The sequence below is a fragment of the Ambystoma mexicanum genome, chromosome 7p, assembly GCF_040938575.1.
Source record: "Ambystoma mexicanum isolate Mex_15411 chromosome 7p, UKY_AmexF1_1, whole genome shotgun sequence".
Classification (NCBI taxonomy): domain Eukaryota; kingdom Metazoa; phylum Chordata; class Amphibia; order Caudata; family Ambystomatidae; genus Ambystoma; species Ambystoma mexicanum.
Genome location: NC_090939.1, coordinates 592018882 through 592037786, shown reverse-complemented (window position 1 = coordinate 592037786; position 18905 = coordinate 592018882). Strand labels below are relative to the sequence as shown.

The following is an 18905-nucleotide window of genomic DNA, read 5'->3' as shown; positions in this document are numbered from 1 at the left end:
CATCTCACTCAACACCATTCACAGATCCTCGCTTCCATCATAGGGCCATCAGAATCTACAACATCTACGTTCTGACACGAATAATATTTACGTAGAGTAGAACTATTTTACATGTGGCAACCTAGTCGAGGCATTGCTGGGAAGACCATGATGCATTTAGTAACGTAAAGGATTTCTTTTAAAGTTATTTCTTGGGATGCTATAAATTTGTTGTCACTGTAACACTAGGGTTGGGACCCACAAACAAGGTATACAGAGCTGCAGTTCGGCATGCATTCTTGTCGAAGGTGGCACACATGCCAAAGAATCTGCATGCACATTCACCAGACTATTTTTTTAAAAAATAAATGCACACGAGCAACATCACCTGGCTCTCAATAATTAAGCAGGAAAGATCTAAAGTTGCACTGAATGTCTTGGGGTTTACATGCGTCAACCAGGGACTCATCATAAGTGAGATCAGTTAACCATTCTTTGTGTGTGGGGAGCGGCCGCTCAGCCAGGTCATGGGAATCCTCCATTTGGAAACAACTGAAGCGAAGCACAAAACAATTCGTTGGCACTTTAGGTTTGTAGAGATGTAATTGACTATGCCATTGGTGATGTCAAATGACAGGGGTATGATATGATATGATATGGCATTTATAACGCGCCTATACATGTGTTTCAAGGCGCGACGAGGCAAGGGAGAGGGAAGACAGAGACAACGATCTTACTAGGCCAGGTGACATTGAGATTGTGCAAGTGCAGGTGAGGGGGCAATGGAAATTTGGAGGGGGAGGGAGCAGTGCAGTACATGGGATAAACAGTAAATATAAACAAAAAACAATAAATAAAAAGTACGGCCAGTTGGTGGCAAGTGCAAAGTTAAGTGCAGACATCAAGTGCCAAGTGCTGGCAGGGGACTGCAGGGATACAGAAAACATCCCCCAAGTGCAAGGGTTGCCTGGGGTGCAGTGCAGGAGTGCAACTGGCTGAGAGGCAACCTGGTGACCAGTCTAGATTTTGTATGCAACCGTCAGCTTTCTAGATGTTTTCAACTACAATTCCCATCACTCGTACCCAGCATAGTCAATGGTGAGTTCATGGGAGCTGTCGTCCAAAAAATCTGGTGAGCCATAGACCGCTGGAAGTAATGATAGCATAGTTTTATCACAGTTGATGCCTTAAGTGGTCACTAGCTATGTTATGTTATATGATATTTGTATAGTGCCTACTGACGTTGTTATGGCTTTGAATTGCTCTGGTGGAGGAGGACCATTGTCTGTACAGACATGAAAATAAAAAGAACATTATATTGCACACCAATAGCAATTAGAATTTGGTTACAATTGTGCTACCATGTATGAAGACATAAGCAACGAATTGGGTTATAATGTTATTTAACTGCTATAACTGACTGCATTTAATGACTTTTATGGTGGAACAAGAAGATTATTTCAACTAAGCTCTCTTCTAATGAAATGCTTTCTTTTTTCCACATACTAAGACTTGTAACCTTACGGTAACACTAATGGCACTGCATAATAGAAACACACGATCATAGATTTTGAATAAAACATATCCACCAAAACAAACGCCAAAGGGATATGCATGCATGCAGTATATATGTTTAATGTCGGCTTCAAGTTTATTTTTAGAATTGCGATCACGTTATGTCTTTATTAGCAAACATGATTCACTGAACGATGGAACTGGAGAGTATGAGTGATGCTCGATGTCGACACGTGCAACAACAATTATTTTTGAAGAGGTTGCTAATGCGGAATGAACCACTTGACTTAGAGACGTGAAGCCGTATATCATAATTACTTAATTACAGTGACTTGGAAGTAGTGCCTTTCCTTCTCTTTCTCCTTTGGAAATTGTGATCTGCATTGAATTTATGAGACATCAACCTGCTGCCATATACATAACACAGTAGTAATCACAGTACAAGCTGAGCAATAAACAACCATAAAGGGCCCGATTCATGGAATATTTGCCTGGTTCAAACTGAATTTTCACTGCTGTTAAGTGACTTTGCACTGCCAACAAAACGGATTCATGGACCGTACAAAGTGTATTTTTGCAATGCAAAGTCCCAGTGCTTTCTTTAGCAAAATATTACAGGGCCTCTGGTAGCGGACCTGTAGTTATGCTTAAGTGGCTCAACCCATATGAAGAGCGCTTTTTGGGCATCTGGGCAGCTTATAAATTCGTCCCCCATCTGGACGAACCCTCACAAAACTTTGCAGACAAAGTATATGGCCTCGTTAGATTGGTCCTGCGAAACTTGGTGAGGTTTCGTCAGGGGGTGGGGGGGTAAAGGTGTGTGGTTTTTCCCATAGATGCAATGGAAACAACAATTGCTCATGCCTACAGCCCAAACCGGTGGACGGATTTTTACCTGATTTGTGGCAGGAGTGGCGCTTTGATCCCAAAAGCGTATTTTTGTAAATTTGGTGTAAACCCCTCAAGTATTTATTTTTTAAAACGACCAAAAAGTAGGTGAAAATAAATTGTGATATTTAGGTTCAGTCCACAGACTCACTTCTCTGTTCGGTGCAGACACGGGCCTCCAATTGGTGCAGGAGTTGACTTAAGGTTCACAGACATCGGATGCGCCTGCTGATTGGATGGTGAAAAGCGTGAAAAGTGTCAGATTTTTGGGGATGCCCGCCATGTTGGATATGGGGACATTTGCCAATGTCTGTGGCCATCGTGGTACAAACATATTAAGAAACACAAGATTGCACTCATCAAACTAAGGAAACAATATCTGGGGACATTAGGGTTGATGAGGATAGGATGGGATATACCCTTAAAAAGTAAAAAAATGGATGTGTTTTTCTCTGATGTCCGCAAACATGTTGCGGATATCATTTGGATTGCAGGAGCTTGGGGGTGAGTTCACTGTGTATAATACATACTTGGTATGCAGTTAATTGTGTTGTGATCAGTGGCTAGATTCTGGCCTGCATCCATGCCCCCTAGAATATGTGCACAGGGCACAATGACTACAGTAGTAGTATGTGTATTGTAATTGTGAGACACTTTTGTAAGTGCACTAAACGTTCAAACAAGGCAATTGGTTTGGTGGTATCTTTGCTGCCTATACCATCTGGCTGGCGCTGAAAATGTTGCATATGCGTTTGTTACCCCCCCCCGCGTCTTCCTATGCCACACTTGCTTCCCTTCCTCGTTCTGCAGAATGACACCTGGACCCTTTTAGCACTTTGGTGTGACATCCTACCATGCCTTTTGCTTCCTCAAGTGGTCCCCTTGTTGTATTGTGGCTAAAGGATAGGGGAGGGGAAGATAAGAAAACACAAACACAGACGGGAAAAGGAGGATAACAACCACTGTCGGTGTTGTCTACTTATAGCACTGTACTAATGTTGTACAGATTCAGCGTTGCTGTATTCTCCCTATGGTTCCGCGCAGCCCCCCTTATGTTCCCACATCTTTTATCTACATTGGGTGGCATTATTTTGTGGCGCTGGTCCTTGTTCTAGTTCTGCTCTAACTTTGATCTAGAAGCTGAAAGTTGTGCAGAGCATGGTACTGTGGAGGCAGTCTTGGTGGTTGAGTAAAGTACATGAAGGGTGGCATTGTTGTGTGGCCTTCAAAACAGTGCACTAATAATTTGTGGGAGTAAATGTGTTCACAGTCCACAAAGAAATGATAAGATTCACTGTATTAAAAGCAGACATTTGAAAGTAAATTTTGTATTTTAGAAACCTTTGTTGTAAAGCGGTTTGTCGTGAACAACATTGAAAAAAATTGATTCGCAAAACGCAATGTAAGCAACATTTTACATAAAAGATATTGACGTGTGGAAAGTAACTGCATGCCATATGATGAACGCTGTGATGCTTGAATGTTGAATTTGCCACAAAGAGTAGACGTAGTACATGTTACAAGAAACTTGAAATCATAGCCAAAATATGAATGTACTTGTATACTGGATTGTAAAGTATTAACTGAAATATGTTTGTTGTCCTCTATTTTACATAGTTATATACTCCCACTGTGCGCATGTCATGGGTTCAGTCTATTGGCCAACCGTTTTTTTCATTATTGTTTGGACAATAATGATCAACAACTGATGTGTTGTCCACATTGTGTGGGTTGATCGCCAGACAATAGTTTGTCCTTTAGCTGTTGCAGCAACAAGAAGCAACATGGTCGCATATAGGTTCTAGAAAAGTGCGGTTGTGAAAGTATTGTATTTATTTCAATTGGAAAGCAGTTCTTTGTCCTGCATAATGGAGTGGCATGTGCACAGATTATTCATCACTTATGGCAAATCATTTTTGGAGTAGAACGCAAAGACTTGCCTGGATGGATCGATGATTGGATTTGGCAGTAGAAGATTACAGTTGTGAGTTTCAGTGGAAATGTAAACGCTGCGACGTTCGGTACCTATGAACTGGATCTGAAATAGTTAACATTTTCGTGAATGTTTTCATTGCTGTGTCCAAATGAAAAGTATTTCTTAGGGTGCCCACTACTGCTGTTTCATTGGAAATTAAATGTTTCTATCATTTCAGTAAAAAAAGACCATGGTTTTGCGTTTGTTGTGAATGTTTGTGGTTAACTTCCTTGTTGTGCGCAACATAAGTTTATGACATGGGTGCTGACTTTGTATGTTTGGCTAAGGTGCCCACTAACATCATTGAAGTAGGTGGAGCACATTTTGAGTGTATGGTGATGTTTGCGTTAGGGGTGGGCAAATGTAATCAGTGCCGTACAGCTCTTTGAAGTTTGGCTCGATAGAATCTTATTGAGTTTGTATAATTTATTGAACATGCAAAGTAGGTGAATTCTATAAGATTACTTTGTTAGTTTTATTTTTGTAACTGTGAGAGGTGTTTTTCCCCCCGATAGGTGCCAACGTAACATGAGGCGTACCATGAGGGAATAGGCACCACGTATTAGTATGGAGGGGCAGGTGGAAAGGGAAGGATGTAGCACGTGTGTTACATGTAGGTTGAGTATTTTTTTTAAAAAAGTGACAGGCCATAGACATAGAAGTAGGACTACAGTAAAACATAAACAGTGCTCGGATAAAACCTTAGTCCTAGTTCTATGTTGCTGGCCTCTGGCAGGGGGTGATACAGGAACATGCCCCTCATTGGAGGAGAGCGATAAGGGATGGGGAGGGGGAGGAAATGGGGGCGTGAAAAGACTTTGCACATAAGAAGATTTGTGCCGGGTCCCTGATTTCAGGATTTCTGAATAGGAAGCTGGCAAAAATCGGGACAGAAGCCACCCGCCCATACAATCCCAGGACGGGGACCTTCAAATTAAAAAAGTCTCTGGACCTCGGGACAGAGGGCAATTTCCACGGGAAAACTGGGATTTTGGTCACACTAGTTACATGTAAGTTAGGGGGCAGTGTTTTTCATTCTCTTTGATTACATCTTGAAAAGCACTTTGCTCCCCCCTGCAGAGTGGTGTGTTGCAGTATATAAAGAAGACTGTTGTTTTCAAAAGGTATGGATCAACAGCCTCTTTTATTGCTTGCAAGGTAGCTGGTGGAATTCTGTGTCCCTCAGAACAAGGCTGTGTGGTCATACTACTGGTTGAGGAAGATGAGGTGGAGGAAGACAGGCTATTACTTGCTAAGAAAGGAAGAGCCCTTTTGAGAGCCCTTTTGCGGTGGTTGAATTGGGAGTGGTCCCGTAGGAGTACTGTCCAGGTAGAGAGCGACTGAGAACAATGTTGCACTTAGTGCATTTCCCTTTGGTAGCTTTAGCCTTTGGTACATTCCCAACACTGGTAAAAAAATGCCGGACCCATGATTCTCTATTGTTGCTAGAGGTAGGTAATTCCTCTACCTCATCTTCTTGGCCCTCTTCATTGTCTTTGGAAGTAGTGCACTTTTTTTGTTGTGTAGGGCGTTCAGCTGGTGGTGGCTCTTGGGGAGGAGGGATGGCAATAGCTGATGCCATTTTAAGATAAATAGCAGTTGTGTTAATGTTGTTTCAAGTCTGTGCTCTGTACTAGATTGTTAATAGATAATGGGCCTCATTATAAGTTTGGCGGTAGCCTTGCCGGTAAAACTGTCAGGCTGCCGCCAAACTTCCCAAAAAGTCGGGCACCCGCGAATGGGCAATTACCGGGTCATTACGGCCCTGCCAGACCAGGTATTTGCCCATTCACGGGCGCTGGAATGGAATGCTCCCCATTCTCATTTGAGCCCCATAGGGCTCAATGGCAATGGGGAGGTCGTATGCACCGGCACCATTAACAATGGTGCCGGTGCATTCGACATGCTGTGCTCGTGGGTGCCGCTCTGCCCGGTATCTTACCGTACTGTAGTTCCTGGACTGGCAAACATATAATGATGTCCAATGAGAAAGAATAGTTGTAGGAGCTCTGCAAGGGGAAATGTTCATCTGGAAAGTTCCTAGTTCAGTAGAAAGTGCAGTCCTGAACTGTCTGCGATGCACGGGCCCTAATGCACAGTGCAGACACATTTCTGAATACGTCATCATGCCGCACGCGATTGTGCGATCATGTGATGCTGTCCAGAGAGTCCGCAACGACGTGAGATGTTCACAAAATCGACGACCACAAAAACAATGGAAAAAGTTGTAAAAAGTGTATAGAAGTGTTAAAAATGATGCTACGAGGTGGGAAATGGCTGAGTTTTAAGGTGAAACTTTGTAAATTGGACAAAAATGTTGCTATATTGGGTAAGTATGTAAGTTGTAGGAAATTAGCATGCACTGGTAAAAACCCACAAACATTCCCTGAAAAAACATTGTTAAAGGGACATTATGGTTAAGTTGCACCAACAAGTACAATATTTATAATCTTGTAATTTTGGATGGTAAAATAATGAATGCTACCTTAAAAGAGTTTTGAGTAATATTAAAAATGTAACAATTAGCAAACAATGCAAGACTTACTACACACTTGAGCTAGTACAAACAATACATATAAAGACCCACAAAGCATACAAATCAGAGGCATATACAGGGAAACTAAAGTAAGGAAGAAAGAAACAGCATCACCAGAAAATGTTAATAACATTAAAGTTTATCTTCATGTATACAAATACATTGTGTGTTTAAGGCCTTCTTATTGCCCCATGCATGTGCACCATGAGCTCAGACCAAACCCTTTTGAATTTCAATATAATGACTGTCAGTGAACAAAAACAAGTGCCCTGATATGTGATGTCATCAATGGCATTTGTGATGTCATTGTTGATGCCCTGGATGTTAGTCTTAGCAGTGCATGGTGGTGGTACATGTTATGGTTGTTTAGCTTACCATAACTGGTGAATTTCAGTTTTACCTGTCACCATAAAGTCCCTTTAACCACGTTTTTTCCCTGAATTTCATGGGTTTTTGTTAGTGCAACTTAACCATAACATCCCTTTAACAAAGTGTTTTCAGTAAATATATATAAACAGCAGTTGTTCCACTGACAAGTAGTACAATCAGCAATAAGGCAGAAGTTGAAACAGAACGAACTCAAAGCCAAGCAGTTGGAAAAACAAAACAAGAAGAACTTAGAAACGCAGCTGTAACAAAAAACAATATACAAGATAAAGCTGGGAGCATCTGGCTGGCAGAAACCAACAGACAGACATGTGAGCTGCTTCTCCCCTTTGTTGTGATAACAGGCACCTTCCAGACCTTTGACCTACTTTACAAAGGATGTCACTAACTCACAATATATCCTAAGCATGTATCCGGCTCTCTAATGTTAGCATGGTGGGCCAACCGTTTGCTGCCCACCTACCTCGGCCATTGGCCTATTGTTAGTGTACTGGACTCCCACCACTCTCCTCCGGAATGATATATTTACTCCACACCTGTAAAAACTCTGCCTCCTTATCTTGTGCTCTCTAGGGTAGCCTGTCACATGACTCCCATGTTTCAATGGTACTATCTTACCAGTGCCACACAATTGAAGTATCCCCTGTGTGGCTACCATCAAGGCCGATTTGAGCCAATTCATCTCCTGATTTGTGAAGCCGCACACCCTGGACACATCATCTAGTATACAAAGTTCAGGGGAAAACTTCATCCTCCTTCCCAATGTCTTTTGCAACTGTCCCTGTACCTCCGTCCAGTAGCCCTGTAACTTTGCGCAAGCCCACAGTATGTGCAGATGGTCAGTTTACTCTGCATTGCACCCCTAGCACACTGCCTGTTGTTTAATACACACGGTGCATATCTTCTTGGGAGTCCAGTACCACCGTTGCAGTATCTTAAACTGCATTAAATTGAGACTTACTTCCCTGCTCCCCCTGACATAGTTCTCCATGATGCTGTCCATCGACTCCTCCCTTAGTTGCACATTAACTATCTTTTGTCACCTCTCCTCTATACCCACCCTTGCACCCTTTTCGTACAAAGATTTGCTCAATGCTGCATAAAGTATCCCTATTGGCGCTTCGCCCTTTCCAATTCCGCATAGCCTTTGCTACTGGAGAGATTCTCAGCCCATGCAGGTGATACTTCTGCACTCCAGTGATGCATTGCATCAGCTGCACATGTCGCCACCCCTCAGAGGGGCCTAGATGGTACCTAGTTACTAGTGCATGGTAAGAGCAGGGCTCTCTTCCATCAAATATATCTTTGACTTGGCTTCCCAGTCCACCCACTTCACACACCTTCCTCCTATCTCTATGACTCTATTCTTCCAAATTGGGACTTTCAAATACCAGCAGCCATCCACCTTGACTAATGAATGTGCTCTCACTGTTGCCCTTGAACAGGCTCACAGAATCAGGTGTTTTGTATTGTCAACCCTGCACCCATACATCGCTGCTGACCCCTTCTCATATGCCATGCTCCGTTCCAGCTTCACCCACTCTGGCTCACTCCACGCATCCTTCGAGAATGCCGTCACCTGAGATAGCTGTTGTGGCAGGTAATATAACTCCACATTCAGAAGAATATAGCCTTTCCGCCCCAATCAGGGAATATAGTTTTTTCAGTTTAAGCCTTGGTATCAAACTTCCCCACACAAAAACTTTAATCCCTGGCAAAATCTTTCTCATCAGAGCATGTGGAACCTCTAGAGACAGCATGTTAAAAACATATTTCAGCGGTGCTAACATCATCGTTTTAACTACCTGCACCCTTCCCCAAATAGACAGATTCAACGATGCTCATCTAGTCATGTCCAGGCAGATTGTGCTCAACATTTTCTCTGTGTTGTCCTTGATCATATCTACCTAGCCTCCATTCAAATATATGCCTTGTTATTTCATGCCCTTGCCCACCCACTTAAACATAGGCCTGGCTACGTCTTGTGTATGAGTGTTCACGTTCAATGGCATCACTTTGCACTTATCCCAAATGATCTTGTGCCCCGAGAATGTAGAGAAGGCTTGTATGACCCCCACTAGCGTTGGTATGGACGAAATTAGGTTAGCTAACGTCAGCAGTACGTCATTTGCATGTAGCAGGTCCTTCATTTCCCCAACCGGCATCCCTGTTATTCCCCAATATTTCCGTTTAGGCAGGGGAGTGGTTCCAGTGCCAGTGTGAGCAACAACGAGCAACCTTGCCTAGTTCCCTTCATAATGAGGGAGTACAGCAGTTGTACTTTTTGTATGAAATGCCCTCCCAGGCCAAACCTCTCCAACATTTGAAATAGGTACCCCCACTCCACCTTGTCAAACGTTTTCTCTGCATCTAGAAACCGCGCTAGTCCTGGGTGACCCTATCTCCCCCGCCAGAGTGTAGGTAGTAAGAGTCTCATGTTATCTTTGGCTACATGGCCAGGCATGTAACCCACTTGTGTCTTGTCCCCAATTTCTCAATCACTTTCCGTAGCCTCGTGGCTAACACTTGTTCCAGGATTGTAATATCTGCATTAATTAAGGAGATTGGTCGATAGCTTCCACAACTTGTGAAATCCCATCCTGGTTTTGGAAGCACAGTGATCAATGCTCTATTGAACTCCGGGTCTAGTGACCCCTCCTTTTCAGCTTCATTATAGAGCTGTGTCAGCATGACTGAAGGCTTATCACCCCACCTTATAGAGTTCTATAGAAAAGTATGCTTCCCCTGGAGCTTATTTGAGCTCATCCCTCTCATTGCCTCCTTCACCTCCCCTACTGGGAATGGAGCCCCCAACATAGCTATTTCCTCTGCCCTCAATGGAGCAATGGATATGGCATTCATAAACCTGTCCTACCCCGCCTGGCCTTGGGGCACCTCCCCGGTGTACAGATGCCCATAGATTGTGCCCAAGGCACTGACTATTTCACCTGGGTCTATAATGTTTCCTCTCTCTAATGAACAGTATTGCCATTTGTTCCTCCCTGTGCTTCAATTGAGATGCTAGCAGCTGCCCTGCCTTCTGCCCTTGTTCATAGTGAGTAGCCTTCAATTGGAACAAGGAGTATTCAGCCTTTAGTTAATTTTCTGCCTTTCGTACTGCTTTTAAAGCAGCTGTGGTTGGATTCCTGTCATGCAGAAGCATTAACCGGACCACCTCCTTATCAAGATAGTCTTGCCTCTCTCTGTGTTCCATCTTCCTCCTTGCGCCTCTTTGTATCAGATTCTCCCTGATGTAGGCTTTCCATGCCACCCATAGACTGCTCATCTTGATCACTGACCCTTCATTCATTCTGAAGTATTCCTCGATCGCCTCTTTAATTGCTTGCTCGTCTAGTGGGTGCTCAATCATGCTAACCTTCACCTTCTATCTCCTCACACATGGCTTCCTTAAGGCAGTATTTAGCACTATCAGTACCACCTCATAATCTGAAACCGGCCTCTCCCCGCCCCCCCCCTCCCAACTCCCCCACATTGATTTCACACTCCAACACACTGGGAAGCATTCGGGTGGTTAATAGAAGGTAGTCAATATTCAATGTGTAACCTTGTACCATCAACACAGGAAATGAAAGTAAGCTCCCTACCTGATGGATTCAATTATCTCCAGGGTCACACAGGCATCAAGTCCCCATTAGTTTCTTCAATGTGCCCCTGTCCTTCCTATGCCCATCATTTGGCCTGTCCGATTTATCTACAAAAGTGTTATTGTAAGGTTATAACCTGCCTACCCAATGAGCATGTTAATCCACTCGACGACTGCTACTGACTTACCTTGGACTGCGAAAGAAGACTGTTTACTCGCTGTGGGTGCATAGACGAAGCTTATAATCACCTAGCTTCCACTTATGTGAGCCTTTACCGCCACATATCTCTCCTCAGTATGAGACCACACTGCAGCTACCCTCAGAGCCAGAGTTTTCCATATGAGGATCGCTACCCCACACTTCTTCCCCTTCTCCAAACTGCTGTGATATACCTTGCCCACCCAATCCCTTGCACAGCTTCTCTGACTCTATTTTGATGAGGTGCGTTTCCTGTATAAGTGCAACATTTGCCTTCTTAGTGGCTAGATAATGCAGTACCTTCTTCCTCTTTATATAGGCCCCCAGACCATAGATATTTAAAGATATGACCCTTAAATCATTACTCATTCATGGCTCAGTGTATGTTTCCATTATTGATGTCCTCCCACATAATCTCATGCCATCCTCGCCAATCCTGGAATCGTGCCCCATCCCTGTATCTGCCCCCGCAAGACCACTTGACCTTGCAATAATTATCAACCTGCTAACCAAAAACCTGAACAGAAACAATCCAGTGGCCATCCTCCCTTAATCCCACCTCACCCCCACCATGAGAGTCATCCACTGGGTAAACAGGTTCTACCCCATCCTTTCATCGGTGCAGTGACCAATCCCATTACTCCCAATGGCTCCACTCCCGTAACCCCTCTCATTGTATGCACTTACATATCATTTTCATTGGGATAAGGCCATCTCAATACCATCGCTTCTTGCCTCCCCAATTTCTACCTGGCCTTCCAATCGTCCATAAAGTTCAAAAGATTCTTCACAGCATCTCTGCACGTCCCTCCATCTGTCATTGCCAAGGGGATTTCTGGAGTTATGCCTGATTTTTCGAATCTAAGTGATTTGCTCGCAGCTGAAAGTACTGCGGGCAAATCATTCGCATGAGAAAGGTGCGAACTACCAAATGTTTGCACCTTTCTCATGTGAACACACATACATTCTCACACACACACAACACACAACACACCCATAACACCCTCACCCACACCCTCAGCACACCCCCACCCACACCACCAACATAAACAAACCCCACTTCTCTTCATCTTAACGCTGGGTTCCTGCAGCGCCAGTTCCCTTTCACTTCCGTGATCGGGAACCGGCGCTGCACGGTCCTTTTTATCTTTTTTTTGTAACGGAAGGATGCAGGGGTGTCACCCGCAGCCCCCGCTCACTATACCATAAAGTATAGTGGGCGGAGGTTGCAGGGGACACCGCCGCAGCCCCCGTTTTTTGTTTTTTTTAACAGAAGGGTGCAGGGGTGTCCCGTGCAACCCCCACTCACTATACCATGAAGTATAGTGAGCGGGGCGATGCGGGGGACAACCCGCAGCCCCTGTTTTATTTTTTACAATGCTCCCACCAAAGGTTCGAACTTTTGGCGTTCCAACCTTTGGTGGTAGCATTTTTAGAACTTGGTCAATGCGACAATTTTTATTCGGTAATGTCTACCTAAACCGATTTTTCAGCGGGAACCTTAACATCTCCTTTGCTCTATCCATGGCAGGTCCCTCCCGTCCCTCTGCTGCTGTTCATTTAACACCTTACGCCTTGTTCCTTGGCTCCTGTCCAACACACCCTCCCTTCTTCTGATTGGCAGCCCCTTGTGGTGCTGTCTCACTTCCCCCTGCTTATTTTCTCTCTGCGGTCACGACGTGTCCATCGCCTGCACATCCAGGTCTTGCAAGACGTCCCATGATTCTGATGGATCCGTGAGTATTCTTGTTTTCTGATCTTAGTGACGAACATCCTGGCTGGCTCTAGCAGCCCATACCTTACATCCCATGTCCTCATCAGAAGTCTAATGTTTAGAAATGTCTTCGGTATTTCAAGTGTCTCCTTGGAAAAAAAAGGTCAGATGTATATCCTATGCCCTTACCACATACCTGGAGACTTATTTCTAATGGCTGGCAGGATCTAGCACACATGTGGGTACCTCAGGAAGGAAGCTATCATTGGCCTTGACATGCGTTAACTGCTCCCATTGCGCTTCTGCACTCTATGTGCCCTATGCATCTCTAGTGTCCTGCTGAACTCCAGTAGCAAGGATGTTGGTATCCACTTTTCCAGGAAAGTCACAGGGTCTGCTCCTTCCAGTGCCTCATGTCCTCAGTCTCATCGTTAGTTGCGTGCAGCTCATCGACCTGGGCTTGCAGGCTAAAAACCTTGTCCACCACTTTCTCCTCCTTTCCCACTCTCTCCTCCACCTCTGCAATTCTTTCCATGAACTTACTAATTTGCGCTTTGACACTTAGAACTTCCCTGTGCGTGTCCTTCACCCTTGCATCCATGCCTGTTACCACATCACTAAGTTTGGCAAATTGTTGTAGCAATAAGTCCAGCGTGGAGACCTCAGAGGAAGGCCCCAGCTCCATGGACACCTTGGCTGCCATTTTGTCAAGTGGCCCATCTAACAGCCCTTCACACTGCCTCTTCTCTCTTCTATGCTGCCGTGTTCTTTTCCTCTCCATCACCTCTGTCTCCGTGCTTGACCGTTGCAGTCACCTAACGCATGAACATGTAGTAGTCATACTATAAGTGATTCAGAAAATACATGGTAGAGAAATATATGGGTAGTAAGGAAAGAAACAGTATTGCCAGCAACATGAAATAGGAGGAGGGGTGTTTGGCCAACAGCTTATTCCCAACTCTCCCATACTCCCTCAATCAGTTTCTAATCTTTAGATGGCTGAAAGCTTCTCTGTGGCTAGCAAAAGACAGAATAGTGGTGGAAAGGACTGGCACGTTTAGATGCCAACGGCCATTCTGTTGGTGAGCAGGGATTCTTGGATTCAACAGGCTGGTTTCAAAAGGGTGGCGAGTGCAGAAATGGCGGTCTTCAGCCTGTAGTTGCTTACCAGTGTGTGGTGAGGAGAGCATAGGTGATGCGCCGGAGGTGCTGGCAGAGGGTGCAGAGCATGCAGGCCTGCCTGTGTAGGTGTGCTGGAGGCACAGGGAGGACAGCAGAGGAGGCAGCTCAGAGTCGAAGGAGGTGGTGAGAAGCTGCAGCAGTGCTTGGGAGAGAGCAGCAAGGGATTGGAGAAGCCTGCCGGCCTGCCATGTCTAAAGAAAGGGAAAGAGGACTGGTGGTGGTGGCAGTGGCCCGGAGCCCATTCAGTGTGATGTGAAGTGGAGAGGATAATGTACACATTTGGGAAGCATTTGTTACAGAATGTTTTCAGCCTACTTCCATTCAGGTTCCCTTAGAGAAAACGTCAACATGTCTGCACAGAACAAAAACCGCTGGACAGAATTGGACCAAATAAGAAACAACTTAGTCACAAAGAGTTGACTCCATTTCCAGTAGATCTCTGTGATTATTCCATCAAGTATTTTTTTTTTATATTTCATGGGAATGGGGGTAGCCCCTTCGCGAAAAATTAAAGCTGCATTTTTCTCATAGTGCATTGCAGCAGAGAGGCTGAGAGGGTTTTCAGAAATGAAAAGCTGCAATTTTTTCTATTGTAAATAACTTTTTTTTATATATAATTTCTTCATTTTATAGGAGTTTTGGGGGCTATTGACAAACCTTTTTTTTGAAAATGTCATCCAAACCCATACAGCGAGTGAAAATACCACAGTTTTCAGCCCATTAATATTACCATAAAGAAGAAGTGCAATGCTTGAACAGCCGCAGCACAGAAACCACTGGGCAGATTTGGGCCAAATAAGAAACAATTTGGCACAAAGCATTGACTTCATTCCCTTGACTGGTTTGGGGTAAATCCATGCAGTAGTTTAAAATATTTGACAGAGAAGAGGGTGCCCTATGCTCCTTAAAACATTTATGTCGGCCTTGGTGTTTTGCAGCAGAGAGGCTCGGCAAGGCTAATAAGCTTTTGACTTGCTGGATGGATTTAGATGACATTTTCTAAACAGAAAGTTTCTCAAGAGCACCACCAAACCGCACAATGTTGGGAACAATTAATTAGAAAATACAAAAAGTACTGGCTGAAGGCCATGGCTAGTGGGCTCAAAGAAAACTATTAGTACAATATGTACAGTGGCCACGGCGAAAGGCCATGGCTAGTGGGCCTTGGAAAACCTAAGGTATAGCAAAATCCCTGAAATTCTGTAAAATATTATTTGTTAAGAGAGAGTTAAGGTGATCAGATTTAATGCAACTGAATCCCTGAAATTCAAGACTCACATTTCAATGAAGTCCACCTCGGAGAACAAAATGTGTCACACAAATCTAACAGTGGCAGGGGGTAGTGGCCAGGAGAGGCACATGGAGGAAAAGTGCAATTCAGGGGAGTGGAGAGACCATGGAAAAGCTGGGCGGCACTTGGTGAATGCCTGTGAGGACAAGGAAGAGTTTGGGATTTTCTGGCATTATCAGGGGAATACTTGGGGAATCCTGCAGGCATGTGCAGTTCAATGCTGCTGTATCTGTAGTGTGTTGCCATTTGTGTGGGAATATCGGGATAATCCCATAGGAAAAGTACTTTTACACCTGCAGTCAACATATCTCCTAGGCATGGGTTAATGGGTCTATTTGTCCAAGGTCATGGCTAATGGGCCAACTGAAACCTATTAGTGCAACATGTACATTGGCCATGGCCAAAGGACATGACTAGAGGCTCTGAAAGAAACCTATTGGTGTAACAAGAATAGTGGCCATGGCCAAAGGCTGTGGGCTATGGCCATAGATGAAGACCATGACTAATGCGCCCCAAAGATACCTATTGGTGCAACATATACAGTGACCATGGTGGAAGGCCATGGCTAGTGAGCTCCAAATAAACTATAGTATAGCAAAATCTTTGGAATTCAGTTAAACATACTTTGGTTAAGAGAGATCCCTGAAATTCAGCAATTGCATTTCGAGCAAGTCCACCTTATCAAGCTCAGTTCAGGTATATTGTATCATGTGTGCCCAAGCCTGCCTAAAGGAGGTTCAAATGTGATAGCTTTGTGCTATTCGAAAGTGACTTGTGGTGACGAAGGTTGGAGCACTCACCAGGATCATTTCGAGGTTGAGTTAGGTCAGGTTAGGTTATAATCGCCGGGAAGGATTCATGAGTGACGCTCCAGCGGTTTAAGTCGGCAACCAGCGACTGTTGAAATGGTGGTCAAGTTGCTGGAGGGTCTGGTTTAGTGCAGCAGTTCAAGGGCAAGTTGGGTCAAGTTGTGGCATAACCCCTGGTTCGGAGAGAGCAATTAACTTTACAGTTGTTTGAGTCTGGTCCCAGCATCGAGCAGTTAATCTGAGCCTAGGAGGTGATGGGCTCAGTGAGGGCATGATCCAGTATTGAGCGGGCTCAAGATGCAGGCACTTGTTCATAGGTTTGGAGTAGCATCGAAAAGCAGCACTGTTGGAATCCCTAAGTGTCGGAACACGGCTCAATATCAGGCCGACAGAACAGTAAACCCTATCTAATCTTTGCCTCCAGATGATGTTAAACCCACTTCAGGGTCTGCTCTACGGGCTTGTGGAGATTATTGGTTCAGAGTGGTCCACTGCCAGGGTCACCCCCAATGTGTCCTGGAAATAGTTAGGCAACAGAGATTTCCTCCATCTTGGATGGCTCCTTCTTCACCTCAGTAGTTGAGGGCTTTGGAAATTACAAGTTTCCTAAAAGAGGTCCAGTGAATCCTTCTCAGATCTTACAGAATGAATCAAAGAAGTGGTGCGAGACCCCTTCTTTAAAAAGGTAAAAGTTCACAGATGATTGGACTAAAGCTAGCTTGCTTTAGGGGTCCACTCTCTGCTCTTGGAATGAGTGGACATTGCCTTTCTGACATCACATCCAAATTGTTTTGTTCTACAGGAAGTTGAGTGGACATGAAGGAGAGATAGAGGCAGAGAGAAACAACATGGTGGAGTCCTTCCCCAACTGTACAGAGCTCTCTCCGTCTACACTAACCCCACGCACTTTCCTTCTGAATAAGGTTAAAAGCATTTAGATATTCAGCACCCTTGTGCAAGGCTACTCAATTTGAATGGGTATTCTCCTTTAATGCCAGTGCCCAGGACAGTTATTTATTGTGTGGCTGTGTTTGGGGAAGTGCATTACATACCCACACAAAGAGATCAAAGAAGAGGCATGGCCATTCAATTTCCTGTCCTATCAATTGGCAGGACCAGCCTGTCCGACCAGAATACACATTAATTTCCACAGCTGTGCTGGCTTACAAGAGCTGAAACATGTGTGATATCAAATTGATGTGTTTGTCACGATAATGAGCATTGCATTACAACATTCCCTAACTCAGGCATTGCTTATATTTAGTGTTTACCCTGCTACAATCATGGTCTGCTCATCATAGTTTTCCTACACGTGTGAATAGCTAAAATACAGCATTTATGCTGCAGAGACTTGGCTGTCACTGAAGCTGTCAAAGGGGCACGTGTGACCTCTGAACCTGTTCTGTGTCACTGGTCGAGCAGGCATTGCAGATCAGGATACTGATTCAGCAGGTCACAGGTACATACTGAGATTTTGGCATGGAGGTTATGAAAGGGGAATCTGATGAGCAGATTACTGTTTCAGAGATGGAATTACTCACATCATTTTATAAATGAATACAAATGTAAAAAACTAGGGCCCAGTAGCAATTCAGGATCAATAACCCAAAACAGTATCACCTATACATATCACACCTATACATATCAAGTGAAGAATGTTGTTTGAGTATTTTGAGTTCAATATATCCCCTTCAATAACACAGAAACACTCAATGCTGAGATTTAGCTTTCAGAAAGTCTTGAAAGAATGTTGGTTGGCAAATACACAGATGAACATAATTGTTTCGTCAGCATTTAGGCTGCACATCTAACCTAGGACATGCAATGTTCTCACGGATGTGCAATTTAAAGCAGCACCCTCAAAGCTTTACAATGTCAATATCTAAATTAAGGACCAAGAACTGTGTGTGTTTCTTACTTGACGTGCTCCCCGTTGAGGCCAATGTATACATGTAAATATTTTCAATACAGCAATGCCAAACACTAGCACAAATTCATTTGCATATTATCTCGAATCCTGATCGGAGTCATTAGCAACTCTTTACAAGTTTACTCATCAAGGCAGTGGTCTAAAAAAACCTAAAAAGGCAAAAAGACATAAAGGATCAAGGTAATACACCTATGATTATTTTATTTATTTATCATTGGTTTTTCATGTTTTCTGTTACCATTGGAATTGGGATGTTTTGCTTTCATATTATTTTCACAAATAAGGGCAGCAAACATAGGTCCTACCACAATAGCAGAAAGCATGCATGGTGGTGACGGGTTGTGATCTGATTGTAAGACCAGTGCCTTCAATAAAATGATCATATAATACTTTCCATTGTGTGTACTTTATATGTAATCTGTCGGCCCAATCTATATGTGTAAGACTCCATTTTGCTTTCTTCTATAGCACAGGCATATGTCACTTTACTTTGATTTTTGTTATTAGAGGACCAACAAACATTCTTCAGTTAGGTCCAGGCACTCCTTCAATTTGTACATGCCCTCCATGTCCTTCATGTCCTATTGCACTTCAAGCCCCCAGTACAGTTTTCATCATTTGTACTACCAAGTTCAAGAAATATGTGGTAGACCTGGCTGGTCCATGTTATCATACATTTTTGCACTTTCTGATGCAATGAAGTGTACATACCTCCCGCAATGTGTGATTATGTGAGGGATTCATAAGGAATCTGCCTGCTTTCAGTGGGTAAAACAGGTGATGTGTTTGTGTGCGGTTGAGACTGTATGAGGGTGGGGTGCAGGTGTCTTTGATCAGGATTTTGTATTTGAGCATGTTTTTGTTTTATGCCTGTGTGCAGCTGCTTCTTTATGTGG

The 18905-nt window shown here is 43.9% G+C and overlaps 1 protein-coding gene across 1 annotated transcript in view; it reads right to left on the bottom strand.

Moving 5' to 3' along the window:
* Positions 1–18905, bottom strand: part of LOC138526177 (gamma-aminobutyric acid receptor subunit gamma-3) — a 1711882-nt gene that overhangs the window by 689941 nt on the left and 1003036 nt on the right. The gene's annotated exons all lie outside the window — the stretch shown is intronic.